Source organism: Mytilus galloprovincialis, chromosome 12 (assembly GCF_965363235.1).
Source record: "Mytilus galloprovincialis chromosome 12, xbMytGall1.hap1.1, whole genome shotgun sequence".
NCBI classification, from domain to species: Eukaryota; Metazoa; Mollusca; class Bivalvia; order Mytilida; family Mytilidae; genus Mytilus; species Mytilus galloprovincialis.
The window spans coordinates 51,317,563-51,333,881 of record NC_134849.1 but is presented as its reverse complement, the minus strand read 5'-3'; the positions used below and the strand labels follow the sequence as shown (position 1 = coordinate 51,333,881).

General features: G+C 32.2%; 1 long non-coding RNA gene across 1 annotated transcript; it reads right to left on the bottom strand.

The window, feature by feature from the left end:
• Window positions 1-4,110: 4,110 nt before the first annotated feature.
• LOC143054150 (uncharacterized) lies at window positions 4,111-10,666 on the bottom strand. Its single transcript, XR_012971575.1, has 3 exons — window positions 9,294-10,666; window positions 8,079-8,266; window positions 4,111-6,311 (listed from the first exon to the last, which is right to left on the bottom strand). It is a non-coding gene; the product is annotated as an uncharacterized LOC143054150 (long non-coding RNA).
• Between the last annotated feature and the right edge of the window lie 5,653 nt (window positions 10,667-16,319).

The window sequence follows — 16,319 nt, the reverse complement described above, 5'->3', positions numbered from 1 at the left end:
AAAAGTTTTTTTTTGCCTTTGAGCAATTCACTATGCTGTTGAATATTAATCCTCTCAAAAAAAATGTTTGAAGAAATTTTCTTTTTATTTATGAAATCTGAAATGAGAAAAATTTAAACCCCCCCCCTTTTTTCACATCCCCGTTTCCCTTTTTCCAAAACTGATATCAATTCAAATTTCTAATGGAGTTTGCAACAATAACTACTCTTTTAAATACATCATAAAATATTAAAATGTAAAATAAAGTGCTTGTTATCACTGAATGGTAAAGATTGGTTGGTAGTAAAAGTGAATATCAGTGTTCTCCCCAGGATTTTTTGATAGCACCAGGGTAACGCGTGACGAAATGAATTTTACAATATTTTGTGTCACGTTGCGTCGCTTATTTTTTTCTTGTTAGTTTTTGTCATTACCTTTTTGCCTTTGTTTTGTGAACTGTGGTACTGTGTTGTATGGACTTTGGGTCAGAAAATTATTGGTAGAAAAAGTAAATCAATAAACAGTTTGTATACTTTAATATCTTTGAAGAATAGATAAATGAAAGCACAATTAGTCTTTAAACTAAAGTCACTTCTTATATTTTTTGATCAAGGCATTTTGTCCTGATACTTGTAGTGACACTACACATTCCCCATGTTAGATTTCACCATAACAATTAACTTTGAACAAGATTAAATTTTGATACAGAACCTTCAGTAGATTAAAACTATTTTCCATAGTTTTAGACCTGATTCTTTTAAACAACTACAAATTATTTTTATAGTTAATACTTTGTTCAGACATGAACAGTACTTATATAAATATATCTATCCACTAGTTCATCTTTAGCTGTAGCCCTGCTTTGGATTATATTGTAATTTTGGCAGCGGGCTTGTCAGCCTATGCACAGTCATATTAATAAAAAATTGAAAAATCTACTAATTTAATATAATATGTCTGTGCATCAATAAAAGTATGATTCTCAAAAATAATTTTCAAAACATTTTTGTTGGTATGTTCTAAGAAAGTTTTTATCCTTAATGTAACATTCTAATATAATTTTGCATTCAATTTGTAATTTATTTTTATTTTCAATGAGAAATTATATTTGAGGAGCATTTATTTGTGATAAGCAAAATCAGGGGAAGTAACTCCACAATTAATTTCCAACAGGCAAATTATTTTGACTCGAGACTGGCGTTCATTAACAAATGTCTGCTTGTCCCTCACAAGTCTGTTATTAAAATTATGATCTCTTAATTAATTAAAACACAAAAGAATCATGTACATCGATTAAATCCAATCATCAAGGTTAACCTCAAAAGGTAAATTGATCACGTGGTGTAAACAATCTACCTGTCAGATCTGGATTAAACTGGTTAGAACTGGTCAGTTTTCATGTAAAATTTTAAACCTCACGGAAAGTTGAACAAGTCGTCTCAAACTTTACCGATTTACGATTTTTTTACCAAAAACTTTAGCACCACGGAGAAAAATTATACATCGCGGCAAGAACGATACCACCGCGGTAGAAAATTATACATCCCGGGCCCGTGGTCCTTTAAGGGCCTGGGGAGAACACTGTGAATATACATTGTTTATTGTATAAAACAATAAAAAAAACTTCATCAGCAACATTTTATATTGGCAAATTTCCAATGAAGTTATTTACATAAAGTTATTGGCAAATAAAAATAGAAAATGACATCATAGTCATGTCTGGCAAATTTCCAACATACATTATCTAAAAACATTTTAGATAAGATAAGGAAAAAAAGCTTCATCAGCAACATTTTATATTGGCAAATTTCCAATGAAGTTATTTACATAAAGTTATTGGCAAATAAAAATAGAAAATGACATCATAGTCATGTCTGGCAAATTTCCAACATATGTTATCAACTACTATTCTATACAAAGAAAGATAACTCCAATTGAAAATTAATTGCTATTGCACAATATTGTGCAATTAGATTTTTCTTGCTATTGTGCAATACTGTGCAATTGAAAATTTCTTGCTATTGCACAATACTTGATATGGAATCCTGATTTGGACCAACTTGAAAACTGGGCCCATAATCAAAAATCAAAGTACATATTTAGATTCAGCATATCAAATAAGCCCAAGAATTTAATTTTTGTTAAAATCAAACTTAGTTTAATTTTGGACCCTTTGGACCTTAATGTAGACCAATTTGAAAACTGGACCAAAAATTAAGAATCTACATACACAGTTAGATTTGGCATATCAAAGAACCCATTTATTCAATTTTTGATGAAATCAAACAAAGTTTAATTTTGGACCCCCATTTGGACCAACTTGAAAACTAGGCCAATAATTAAAAATCTAAGTACATTTTTAAATTCAGCATATCAAAGAACCCCAAGGATTCAATTTTTGTTAAAATCAAACTAAGTTTAATTTTGGACCCTTTGGACCTTAATGTAGACCAATTTGAAAACGGGACCAAAAATTAAGAATCTACATACATAGTTAGATTCGGCATATCAAAGAACCCCAATTATTCAATTTTTGATGAAATCACACAAAGTTCAATTTTGGACCCTTTGGGCCCCTTATTCCTAAACTGTTAGGACCAAAACTCCCAAAATCAGACCCAACCTTCCTTTTATGGTCATAAACCTTGTGTTTAAATTTCATAGATTTCTATTTACTTATACTAAAGTTATGGTGCAAAACCAAAAATAATGCTTATTTGGGCCCCTTTTTGGCCCCTAATTCATAAACTGTTGTAACATCCAACCCCAAAAATCAATCCCAACCTTCCTTTTGTGGTCATAAACCTTGTGTTTAAATTTCATTGATTTCTATTTACTTATACTAAAGTTATTGTGCGAAAACCAAGAATAATGCTTATTTGGGCCCTTTTTTGGCCCCCAATTCCTAAACTGTTGGAACCAAAACCCCCAAAATCAATCCCAACCTTCCTTTTGTGGTCATAAACCTTGTGTTTAAATTTCATTGATTTCTATTCACCTAAACTAAAGTTATAGTGCGAAAACCAAGAAAATGCTTATTTGGGCCCTTTTTGGCCCCTAATTCCTAAAATGTTGGGACCAAAACTCCCAAAATCAATCCCAACCTTCCTTTTGTGGTCATAAACCTTGTGTTAAAATTTCATAGATTTCTAATCACTTTTACTAAAGTTAGAGTGCGAAAACTAAAAGTATTCGGACGACGACGACGACGCCGACGACGACGCAGACGACGACGCCAACGTGATAGCAATATACGACGAAAAATTTTTCAAATTTTGTGGTCATATAAAAAGGGTTTATCTCATTCTCAGTGAGGTTCACTCTGAACTAACTGTTTTATCACAAAGTCAATGTAGGACTTTCTTTGAGATAGAAGTGTGTCTGGGAGACACAATTGATACCCCTTCAAATGCAAAGTGTAATTATAATAATAACTATATAATAACATTTAACCGCATATACCGCAAAATTGACAAAGTTCAATTATCTCCAAAAAGAGCAAATATTAATGAAAATCCTGACCACATGCACACCTTAAATATACATGTAGAAACAGGCACCAAGTGATTAACTTCCTATCATTCAAACTGGAGGAAAAGTTATCTGGAAATGCTCTTTTTATGCAAGTAAATACTCCAAAAATGGCAAAGTTCAACTACATGTATCAGTATCTTCAAAAAGAGCAAATATTAATCTAAGTGTTTGTATTAAAGCACTGAACGGTAAAGATTGCTTAAATTATCAGTGGGAAGAAAAATTAAATATTGCCTTGGTTGTAGTTGATTTAACAGCAATTCTAGACAAAGAGGGCATAACTCCATTTTAAAGATGATTTTAGCAATGTCATCATTCTATTTTTGTCTCGCTTGAAGGAGTCAAAAAGTGAGACATAGGTATGCTGTGTCCAGCGGCATCAACAATGTATTAGTTTGTGATTAGGTCTAGTTTCTGGTGAACCACTAATTGTCTGTCAAAGATGTTTGGTATGCAGTTATATAAGTATTGGCACATCTCATTATCATGGAGATTATTTGGCCCCACCCCCTCTGTTATGGTCTATTGAATTTGAAACTTTGCTTAGTTTTCATGTATAAGTTTGTGATTAGGTCAGTGTATGAGGAACCACTAATGGTTAGTTAATGATAATTGGTATGCAGTTACATAGGCATTGGCATATCTCATTTCCATGGAAATTATTTGGCCCTGCCCCCTCAGTCATGGTCTATTGACTTTGAAACTTTTGCTTAGTTTTCATGTAATAGTTTGTGATTAGGTCAGTTTATGGGAAACCACTAGTGATAAATAAATGATATTTGGTGTGCAGTTGTATAATAATTGGCATATCTCATTTCCGTGGAGATTATTTGGCCCTGCCACCTCAGTCATGGTCAATTGACTTTGAACCTTTTGCTCAAGTTTTCATGTATTAGTTTGTGGTTAGATCAGTTTATGGGGAACCACTAGTGGTAGGTCAATGATATTCGGAATGCAGTTGTTTTAGCATTGGCACATCTCATTTCCATGGAGATTATTTACCCCAATCCTTAGTTATGGTTTATTGACTTTGAAATTTGGCTTAGTTGACCTGTTTTAGATTTTTTTTATGTTTGTTTAAAGGGAACTAGTTATGATAAGTCAATGGTATTTGGTATGCAGTTGTATTAGCATTGGCACATCTCATTTCCATGGAGATAGTTAAGTCATGTACCTTTAGTCATAGTTTATTGACTTTGAATATATTTGCAAAACTTACATGTTATAGTGCTGAAATTTTAATTTCAACATTTGCATTATCAAAATTACAAAAAAGCCAGACATATCTCTGTGGTAACAATTTATTAGAACAGATATTAGATTCCTGCATCTTGCAAAAGTTATGTAATTTTCTTGACAAGTGAAACATCATTTTGTGCTTTGATTATCTGAGCATATATTACATTGATAAATTTCTGGAAAACATTGATCAATTTCTGGAAAACATTGATAAATTTCTGGAAATGTTCATGGATATGATGTATAGAATGTTATGATCAATGCACTATATTTTTAGTATCAAAAAAGGTAGTGATAAGCCTTGGAATATTTAGATATCAAGTCAGTCCCATAAGGTTTTGATTGCATTTTATGCAATCTTTAGCTAATAAAAATCAAAATCCTGACCACATGCACAGTCCTTCAATATATACATACAAACAGACAGCAAAGTGAAAACTCCCTAGGATTCAAACTGTAGAAATAACTATATACCCATAATAGACGGAAGAATTGGTGGATAGGGGTAAAACGATATGCCCTCAAACTTTTAGGTAGGGGCATAAAAATAAATACTTACATTAGTATAATACCAAGAGAATTGGGTCACGGTCACATGAAACCGGCTAGACAACATGAAACCTTATAATTATTGCATACACCAAATAAACTGTCCCTATTGCTTATAGTATCTGAAATTTGACCAAACCACCAAAACTTAAAGATTGTCAAATGAACCATGAAAAAAGCTTAAGGTCAGATGAAACCTGCCAGACAGATATTTACAACTTCCAATCAGGTCATACAACTGATTTATTTCTAATATTATCTAAGAAACATACAAAACCACCAAAACTTAAATAATGCTATCATATTGACCTTGAAATTAGAAAAGGTCAGATAAAACGTGCCAGTCTGACATGTACACCTTACAATTGTTCTACACACCATATAAAGTAGTCTTTATTTGTTTATGTATTATTGTCTCTTTTGTTACCTATTCTGACATCTGACTTTGACTTCTTAGACTTAAACTTAGATTAACTGTGGATACTGAGGGAGGGCGAGGGTTTAACTGTTATGCTGTTATGGGGTAATTTAATTCTTTGTTATCTGTTATTCTGAAAATATATTTACTGTTAGCTGTTATTGTCTTATTCCTTGTTAGCTGTTATAGGACTATTATTTTGATTGTTATCTGTTATTGTGAGATTGTATTTGCTGTTAACTGTTATTGAAATTTGGAATGTTACCATTTTGACAGCCAATTTTAAGTAGAAATTGAAGAAAATTGAACATTGTGATTTGGATGGAGGTTGCACTTGTGTAAAACCAGCAATGCAGTTTTCCATAGGAACTGCCTAAATTGCATATGCAGTCACTCTTCATTCAGGAAGTTTTGAGGAGAATGTTATATTTCCCTGGAAAGGAGACATGCACTACTTTTTTTTGCACTAATAAAAACATATAGCTGTGCGGCATATTTTCAAGTTTTACTGCCCTCCATTTATAAACATTGCAGGTTCGCACTGAATTTTTCGTTTAAATTTGACTCAACACCCAAATGTCTTCCAGTCCTCCTGAAAAATAAGTTAAATAAATAGACATTTTTATTTATATCCATTTAATTCTCCAATCAAGTCTTAATTAAAAAAAAATTACTTTGCATCCATGGCAACAACTATGTAAACAGTAGCAGTATTTTATGCACATTCAATTTCTCCCCAAAAGAGGCGTGACTTGCAAATCACACGTGATTTACAAAGTGCAACCTATACTGTACTTTCAAACCCCTTTTAGTATCAAAATATTCTTATATTCTTGTTGTTATTTATGTAAGTAATAGAAAATAATAAGTTACAATGGTAGTTTTTTCATTATTGTATTTTTATAGTACTTCTAGTAACTATACCCTGTTTGCGGCAAGATGTGTTTTTTTCCTGTTCACTATTTTTTTTTTTTTATTCAAATTATTATTTTTTTTGTCTACTTAATAAACTCATTATGTATTTGTGTTTTTCTTGTGCCTTTGTGTAATAGCTATTTGAATCATGGTTAGTTTTACTACAATCTGTTTATTTTGTTGAATTTTTGTCTTCTTTATGTACTATACCATAAAATGCATAAAAAGTTGTCATACAAGCTTCAAAAAACTATCCCTATAACAAAAACATACACCTTATCTTTTCTTTCTGTTTATGTTATAGCACACAAGCCTGTCAGCACTGATACAAAAATTAAATGAAGAGAGGTCAAATTATATGAACTTGTCAAATTACAAAATAATGAGATTAGCCATCATGATGATTTTTATATGATTTATATAAAAAATCTTACATCTGGGGTCACCTTCAGTTCCATCAGATATAAACAAAAAACTTAGTCATTCATGATTGTTTAGTTGTAAGGTCCTATATTTGATGTTTAAATATTAAAATACTGGAATAAAGTGCATTTCAAACAATTCTTACAATAACAATGGGTCTAATCCCATGGCGTCTAAGGAAATACACATTTCAGAAAGGAAACAAGCCATATAATAAGGGGAAAAAATACAGAAATAAGACTTAACCTGCTGAAAAAGGCAAATTTGTGAGACTACCAAAAGACTTGTATGACTTAGTGACTAAATCTGTTCATAAAAAGAATGTTCAACTAATTCCTGCCTCTACAAAGTCAGCTCGCTTTCTAAGGCCGAAGCCTCCTACAAAAACAGAAGTTGAAAAATGTGCTGAAAATGAAACAAAAACAGGGTAAGAATACTTTTTTTGTTATTAAGCTTTCAAAAATAATTAAACTTGTTTAAAAATGCCATTTATAAACAACTATGAAGAAAAAGGCATGTGTCTTATATGCCAATTCTTTAAATGTGACATCTGAAGAAAATGCAAGCTAGGATTATACTTATTTTAAAATTTCTAGTCCTATATATATTTTCAAGAGCTAAATAGTGCATGGTTTTTATATATAATATATATAAAAACACAGGCAAAGAAAAAAATATGCACTTTTGAGAGTACATTTGATCAAAAAGCTTATTTAAAGAAAACACTATTGTAAGGGAGGTAATTCAAAATAAAATTATTTTCACATTTTCCAAACTTAGTTTAACAAATAAAAAAACTAATTCACTTCAACTTTGGCAACATTTTTCAACTTCAGGTCAGAGAAAAATAGTTTTCGACTCCTTCGGATCAATGAACTTGAACAGATGTGGAATGAGGTTTTCATAGAACACAGACAAATATCCCCTATGTGTACAGGGTTCATATCATGGGATTTAACTGCAGAGCAGCAAAGAGGGGCTTGCCTGGAGGGAAAAGGCAAGCTGCAATGAGTGTTCTTACCATTCAAAAATGTTCAACCTTTACAATGAGGTGATCGCTAAGAAACGTGGTCGTCGAACAGCAGCTATTAATCTATCCATACAAGTCGCACTTAATCACATAGCTATCAGCACAACTGAAATTATTTCTTGGTTCTAATATACCAGCTCCTTCCACTTCAAGTATGCAACACAGTGCTAATGTTGTTTCTGAAATTATAGAAGAGTACAATCAAAAGGATTTGGTTCAGAAAAGAAAATTAATTAAGGAAATAAACATATTAAGAGGTGATAATCCTAATATTATTAACATTCAGGCCGACGGAATGTATAATAACCCTATTTATTCCGGAATGGGTAAAACACCATTTCAACCAGCTACCCAATGTACATATAACATGTTAGAAAATAATACTTATAAGCACAGTATTGTAAGCACAAGACAAGTGTCTAAGCTTTGCTCAAATAAGAGTGAACACAAAACAAAAACAAAAGTTAAATCTCACAAAGGTCACTGTTCCGCAAACATTGAAATGCATGACAGCATAGGCAGTGAGGAGCGAAGGGCTAAAGACTGCTTGTTAGACCTGAAAAATGATGGTCTGGAAGTTCAAGAAATTACCACTGACCCTGACAGCAGTGCATTTAGAGCTGCAGAGTCTCTTTTTAAAGCTGGTACAACCAATACTCAGCCAATTCATTTTCTAGATACAAGACATGTGTCCGCAAATCATAGAAATTTTATTAAAAAAATGTCAGGTCTGAAGGAAATAATGCCAGCACGATTAGTTTCAGAGAAAGATAAAATGCTAAAAAGGTTTGCATTAGATATGGCAGTACGTTGTCAGGCAGAGTACAATGCTGCCTTTGATAAATTCAATATGGACTCTGTACGGGTAAAAGTTCACCTATCATATGCATGTCATGCTATTGTTTCTTGCTATCAGGGTGATCATAACGGGTGTACAAAATATTCCCTTGTTTGTTCAAATAGGAACAGTTTGAAGACATGGACTGAAAAATCAGCTTATCTGAAAAATAACTTTAAATTAAATAAATCAGAGAACACAGCAGCATTGTTACGTGAATGCGTAAAATATCGCCTTGGACCTACCATGCTAAACCGTACATGTAAAAACACTAACACACAAAAAGCTGAAGCAACTAACCGTGCAATACGTGCAACTGTACCTAGCAATGTAACATTTACCAGAAACTATAAAGGAAGGGTACATACAGCTATACACAATGTAAATAATGGCCCTGGAGAATCCATCGTTAAACTCTGTAAAGCGGCTGGGGTTCCCATCGAACCAGGAAGTCGTGCTGCCCGAGGTCTGAAAAATATTCAACAACACAATGAAAAACATAAATTATATAAGCAGTCAAAGCAGTACACAGATCAGAGATGCTCAAAAAAGCATGAACTATATAAAATATATGATGAGTATCAAGAGGAAAAAGACTATGAGAAAAACAAACTTTTACCGACAAAACGGCTGGCCGCAAAACAGCCTCAAGAGTATTCGTTTGCCAAAAAACTCCGATCAAGACATGTTAAAAATAAATAAATTACCTGCATCAGATAAGACAACACGGTAAATGATTATTTGTACACTGTTTTGTCCGTCTACAGAAAATTCTCTCTATGTTTATACTGTGCGACTCTAAAATCAGGTGCTCCGGTTTAATACATTTGGGGTTATGGCAAAGGTGTGAAATATCTAAAGGATTGCCGTTTGGAGAGAAACGGGGAAGATTTTCTTTTAATATTCTTTTATCTAGCATATAAGATAATCTGTGAGCTCTTTCAAGAGTTCTAGTGCCATCAGGCCAATTCATAACTTTTTTCCCATAGACCCCATGCTCCAAAGCTCCAACCCACACTGTACAATCATAATTTCCATAATATTTTTCACTTTTCTTAGACAAAGCTAAAGCCAATGCATTCCAAAATGATTCCATGTTGTTTCTGTAAAATGAAAACCCAAAAGGGGTCCAAAATTGGGATCCCAGGGAGGCTGAGGGGTGAATTCCCATTACTTACCTTATACTGTACTTTCAAACCCCTTTTAGTATCAAAATATTCTTATATTCTTCTGTTATTTATATAAGTAATAGAAAATAATAAGTTACAATGGTAGTTTTTTCATTATTGTATTTTTATAGTACTTCTAGTAACTATACCCTGTTTGCGGCAAGATGTGTTTTTTTCCTGTTCACTATTTTTTTTTTTTTTATTCAAATTATTATTTTTTTTGTCTACTTAATAAACTCATTATATATTTGTGTTTTTCTTGTGCCTTTGTGTAATAGCTATTTGAATCATGGTTAGTTTTACTACAATCTGTTTATTTTGTAGAATTTTTGTCTTCTTTATGTACTATACCATAAAATGCATAAAAAGTTGTCATACAAGCTTCAAAAAACTATCCCTATAACAAAAACATACACCTTATCTTTACTTTCTGTTTATCTTATAGCACACAAGCCTGTCCGCGAAAATGAATTGCTAATGAGTTATTCTAACACACTAGATTTGCTATTGCAAGCAATAAAACTAAGTCTTATTTTGGATTCTTTGGACCTTAATGTACACCAATTTGAAAACGGGACCAAAAATTAAGAATCTACATACATGGTTAACTTAGATTCGGCATATCAAAGAATCCCAATTATTCAATTTTTGATGAAATTAAACAAAGTTTAATTCTGGACCCTTTGGGCTAATTCCTAAACTGTTGGGACCAAAAATCCCAAAATCAATCCCTACCTTTCTTTTATGGTAATAAACCTAGTGTTTAAATTTCATAGATTTCTATATACTTATACTAAAGTTATTGTGCAAAAACCAAGAAAAATGCTTATTTGGGATCTTTTTTGGCCCCTAATTCCTAAACTGTTGGGACCAAAACTCCCAAAATCAATCCCAACCTTCCTTTTGTGGTCATAAACCTTGTGTTTAAATTTCATAGATTTCTATTTTCTTATACTAAAGTTATATTGCGAAAACCAATGTGTCTTCGGACGACGACGACGCCAACGTCATACCAATATACGACCACAAAATTTTTTTGCGGTCGTACAAAAACTTAACCAAGAAAATTTATCATTGATCAATAAACCATGAAAATGATGTCAAGGTCAGATGAACGATGCCAGGCAGACATTTTCAACTTACAATCCTTCCATACAACAAATATGGTTGACCTATCGCTTATAGTTTAAGAAAAACAGACCAAAACACAAAAACTGAACACTGAGCAATGAACCATGAAAATGGGGTCAAGGTCAAACAAAACCTGCAAGACTGACATTTACATAATAAAATATTCCACACACCAAATATATTTGAGCTATTGCATATGGTATTATAATTAAAAACTTAGCTTTGACCAATGAACCATGAAAATGGGGTCGAGGTCAGATGACACCTACCATCTAGAGTGACTCTAGATTCTAGACATGTACACCTTATAATCATTCCATACACCAAATATAGTAGACCTATTGCATACAACATAAGAAAAATAGACCAAAAACACAAAAACTTAACTATAACTACTGAAGCATGAAAATGAGGTCAAGGTCAGATGACACCTACCAGTTGGACATGTACACCTTACAGTCCTTCCATACATCGAATATACTAGATCATTGCTTATATAATATAATGTAATATCTGAGATATGGACTTGACCACCAAAACTTAACTTTGTTCACTGATCCATGAAATGAGGTTGAGGTCAAGTGAAAACTGTATGAGGACTTTCCAAGGCGGTATGCACATAACAAATACAGTTATACTTTTACTCATAATAAGAGAAAAATTAACATTACAAAAAACCTTAACTTTTTTTTTAAGTAATCACTGAACAATGAAAATGAGGTCAAGGACAATGGACATGTGACAGACAGAAACTTTGTAACATAAGGCATGTACATATATATACAAAGTATGAAGCATCCAGGTCTTCCACCTTCTAAAATATAAAGCTTTCAAGAAGTTAGCTAACGTCGCTGCTGCCACTCAAGAAGTTTAAATGTGTCCTCAGTTATAATTTTAAGTAATAATACATTATTTTATATTTATTGACTATAAGTTTCCATTCAACAATAAAACAAACATATAATCATTGATATTCATCCAAATGTTATGTTTCACATAGCCAATTGAATTGTCCAATCCTGAAAAAAGAGCTCCTGCCCAAATTGCACTTGTGTCTGTATTTTCTAAAAGGTTCTGTGTGTGTATATATCTTCACCTGGCATCAAACACTATCACTGTCAAGAAGTTAAGGATTTTAAAACAACTCTTCACATCTTAACATGAAACTTATAAACATTAGTTAGAATCTGGTGTAAGAGCATAAAGTATATTTCACTTTTAATTCAATCATCCTATAAATCATGTAAATACAACATTCCATATAATTATACATCTATAAACTAGTATGGAATCTCTAAAGAAACACTAATTTTATCTGAAGTGCATTCCCATCTACCTCTATAGAAAGGACAATGCAGATATGTATGATGAAAGTTTAACTTTTAGACTTACCCCTGTAGGAAGAGGGGCTACCCCAGCATACATTCATGGTTATCCATGAACTTTAGCTTATTTTCACATTTAAAATTTACCATTTTTTTATACATCATAAAATATTAAAATGTATCAAAAGGTGCTTGTTATCACTGAATGGTAAAGATTGTTTTAATTTATCAGTTGGTAGTATAAGTGAATATACTTTGTATATTGTATAAACCAATGATTTAAGTTGATTCAACTACTATTCTGGACAAAGAAAGATAGCTCCAATCAATTGAAAATTTCTTGCTATTGCACAATATTGTGCAATTAGATACTTCTTGCTATTGCACAATACTGTGCAATTGAAAATATTTGCTATTGCACAATACTGTGCAATTGAAGATTTCTTGCTTTTGCGAAATACTGTGCAATTGAAAATATTTGCTATTGCACAATACTGTGCAATTGAAGATTTCTTGCTATTGCGCAATACTGTGCAATTGAAAATTTCTTGCTATTGCACAATACTGTGCAATTGAAGATTTCTTGCTATTGCTGAATACTGTGCAATTGAAAATTTCTTGCTATTGCACAATACTTAATATAATAATTTTGGATCCTGATTTGAACCAACTTGAAAACTGGGCCGATAATCAAAAATCTAAGTACATGTGTAGATTCAGCATATCAAAAAAACCCAAGAATTCAATTTTTGTTAAAATCAAACTTAGTTTAATTTTGGACCCTTTGGACTTTAATGTAGACCAATTTGAAAACGGGACTAAAAATTAAGAATCTACATACACAGTTAGATTTGGCCTATCGAAGAACCCCAATTATTCAATTTTTGATGAAATCAAACAAAGTTTAATTTTGGACCCCAAATTTGGACCAACTTGAAAACTGGGCTAATAATCAAAAATCTAAGTACAATTTTAGATTCAGCATATCAATGAACCCCAAGGATTCAATTTTTGTTAAAATCAAACTAAGTTTAATTTTGGACCCTTTGGACCTAAATGTAGACCAATTTGAAAACAGGACCAAAAATTAAGAATTAACATACACAGTTAGATTGGGCATATCAAAGAACCCCAATTATTCAATTTTTGATGAAATCAAACATAGTTCAATGTTGGACCCTTTGGGCCCCTTATTCCTAAACTGTTGGGACCAAAACTCCCAAAATCAAACGCAGCCATCCTTTAGTGGTCATAAACCTTTTGTTTAAATTTCATAGATTTCTATTTACCTATACTAAAGTTATGGTGCGAAAAACCAAGAATAATGCTTACTTGGGCCCCTTTTTGGCCAACTGTTCAGACCTCAACTCCCAAAATCAATCCCAACATTGTTTTGTGGTCATATACCTTGTGTTTAAATTTCATTGATTTCTATTTACTTATACTAAAGTTGTTGTGCGAAAACCAAGAATAATGCTTATTTGGGCCCTTTTTTGGCCCCTTATTCCTAAGATGTTGGGACCAAAACTCCCAATATCAATCCCAACCTTCCTTTTGTGGTCATAAACCTTGTGATAAAATTTCATAGATTTCTATTCACTTTTACTAAAGTTAGAGTGCGAAAACTAAAAGTATTCGGACGACGACGCAGACGACGACACCAACGTGATACCAATATACGACCAAAAAATTTCAATTTTTGCAGTCGTATAAAAAATGTATGAATTCTCAATCATCAAACTAGAAAGAAAAATCCTCTAAATGAAAACAAAAATAAAAAGGAAAATTCTAAAGTCAAAACCACAGATTATTGATTTTAAAAGTTATCTCCCCATGATTGAAGAATTTAGCCCACATCAATCAATCGCAAAAAGTTTTGGTACAGAAGTAACAAAATACTTCATCATCAGAATATTACCCTTGTTCTATAAATGAACTCCATTACTTCACATTATAATTGTAAACTTTAGTTGAACATATTAGATATTATTTGAAATGTGCTTTATGTCATAACACTATTCTTTACTTACTGAAGTGTTTCATTTCTTTGCTGGAAAAGATGGTTTTAGAAAAAAATAACATATGTAATACAAACTTAAGCGGATTTCGAAAATTACAGTCAATGTTTCATTACTTTGCTGCAAGTACCCCATGTCATCCATTTATTTTTATCGAATACATTTTAAAATTAAGTTACTGTGTTTTCATGAGTAATCATTTCAAGTTACTGTGTTTTCATGAGAATCATTTTAAGTTACTGTGCTTTCATGATTATCATTTTAAGTTACTGTGCTTTCATGATTATCCTTTTAAGTTACAGTGTTTTTATGAGAAATCATTTTAAGTTACTGTGTTTTTATGAGTGATCATTTTAAGTTACTGTGTTTTAATGAGTAATCTTTTTAAGTTACTGTGTTTTTATGAGTAATCATTTCAAGTTACTGTGCTTTCATAATTATCATTTTAAGTTGCTGTGTTTTTATGAGTAATCAATTTAAGTTACTGTGTTTTTATGAGTAATCATTTTAAGTTACTGTGTTTTAATGAGTAATCATTTTAAGTTACTGTGTTTTTATGAGTAATCAATTTAAGTTACTGTGTTTTAATGAGTACTCATTTTAAGTTTCTGTGTTTTAATGAGTAATCATTTTAAGTTGCTGTGTTTTTATGAGTAATCATTTTAAGTTGCTGTTTTTTATGAGTAATCATTTTAAGTTACTGTGTTTTAATGAGGCCTAAAAAAAAAAATGTTGTGTTTCCGGTCACCCGACCGACCGTCCTTCAGACCCCCGACTCAAAAGTTTTTAAAGCTGATGTGGGAAAAAAAATAATTTGTATACCTACCAACCGTTTTTTCTGAAAGAAAATAAAAAATTCTAAGTCCCTCGATCTTTTTATCGCCCCAAAAGAAAACAACGCTAATTTTAAACTCGAGGCTTATTTTTAGAATGTACTGGAAAGTGGAATCGTCTTGGCTAATTATATATGCGGGAGCATGCGCAGTAGTTATTTTAATTTGTCAGTGTTTGAACATGGCAACACAACGCGTCCTATTCAATGTTCAACGCGGAAATTGTGACCATTTCGCGGAGAAAAAAATATTTCTAAATTTTACAGAAAGTAACACCTTTTTGGACATTAGCAATGAAATTCATCCAATGTCTAACATCGATGAAAAAAAATAGACAACACAAATTTTGTGCTCGGCCACCGGCAAAAATGACTGGACCGAGATTGATGACAATAACACAACTGTTTGAACAATGCAATCTTTTGGAATTAAATTTATCAAATTTTCATGCCAGACCCCTCTTCAAAATGAACCTGATATTAATCCATCTGAAACTGGTCAGCCAATCAACGCTTTAGACATTCTGATGAAAAGCCAGATGCTTTGCCAAAAGAAAGTGTCCTGCCAAGTACAGTGTATATAATATATTTGTCTATCTGTAGGTTTGGGATGATGTTTGGTTCATGTTCCTATAAATGAATCTGCCCCACATCTTCTCAATTTCTTTCTCTGACAATCCCAAACTTTTGGTCCTGAAATGGGGGAATTGGGTTTAAAAAGCTAATTTCCTAGGGGAAGTGCTGCCCAAATTTTTTTTTAGGTTTGGACTTAGTTTTTTTTTTCAGGGGTATTTTAAAAGGGGGTAAACTAAAAGTTATTTCAGGGGGATTTTAAAAGGGGTAAACTAAAAATTATCTCAGGGAGATTTTTAAAGTGGGTAATCAATCTCTTTCTATTAAATCCCAAACTTTTGTCTGG